Genomic DNA, 1,020 nt, shown 5'->3' with positions numbered 1-1,020 from the left:
AAAAAGGTTTATTGGATAATTAGGAGGTGAATTACGATAAAGATGGGAAAGGGAAAAGAAGAGAGAAGATGGTTATTAGGGAAAGCATAAAGATGGAAGCTCAAAGGAGATTAGGAAGAAATAGTTGATCATATCAACAGAAGGATTTTTAAAAATAAACAAGGAATGATAAAAAAGATGATGAAAGCGGAAGAGCTTGACTGCAGAGTCAGTTAGCTGGCATCATAATCCTGAAAATGAGATGCAGGAACATGTAATATTAAGAGCCACTAAGTGGACTGACGAAGGACTGAAGGAAGGACTTTAGAAACGAGCAATAGAGAAGCGATTGATAAACAGACTCATAATATTTTCTTACACAGACAGGCAAATAAGAGGGAAGGATGTTATGGCTAAACACATAGATTAAGGGTGAAGTATAACACAATAATGAAGACATTCAGGTTGAACACACTGAAGCGGCAGAAAGACAAACACAATCAGGCCACTTAATCCTTAAGTGTGCCTTCTAAATCCGTACTGCTATCCTGGTGTTTCTGTTGGCAGTAAAATTGAAAATAGTGATAATGGCGGTGATATCTATTAATGGAATGATGATATCAATGTCGATTAGGATATTGGACGATGGGACGAGAGGCAGAAACTAGTGTTACGTCTCTTAGTCTCTTTGATTTGGCCTCATTGGGTCTAATTCCTTTGTCTTTATTACCCGCTTGACAACTTTCATTTTTCCGTTTGGTGTAAAATATCAGCAAAAGTAATAACGCGACGGAATACTACAATATGTACAGTACCACGTTCCACCACATTATTTTTCGCGCATGAATATCCAGGGACTTCACATTCAAGTGTGGCGCTGGACCCGCCTCCTTTCTCTCGGAAACCGTTCATCTGAATAGCCGCTGCCTTTCAGTTCGGTGTATTTCATTTAAGGGCCGAAAAGAGAAATGATTTTCCATACTAAGATTATTCAGAAGATTTTATCTGAAAATGGATTTCCTCTCAATGAAGTAATTCAGA

The sequence above is a fragment of the Penaeus monodon genome, chromosome 19, assembly GCF_015228065.2.
Source record: "Penaeus monodon isolate SGIC_2016 chromosome 19, NSTDA_Pmon_1, whole genome shotgun sequence".
Lineage (NCBI taxonomy): Eukaryota > Metazoa > Arthropoda > Malacostraca > Decapoda > Penaeidae > Penaeus > Penaeus monodon.
This window is presented reverse-complemented; position numbering follows the sequence as displayed.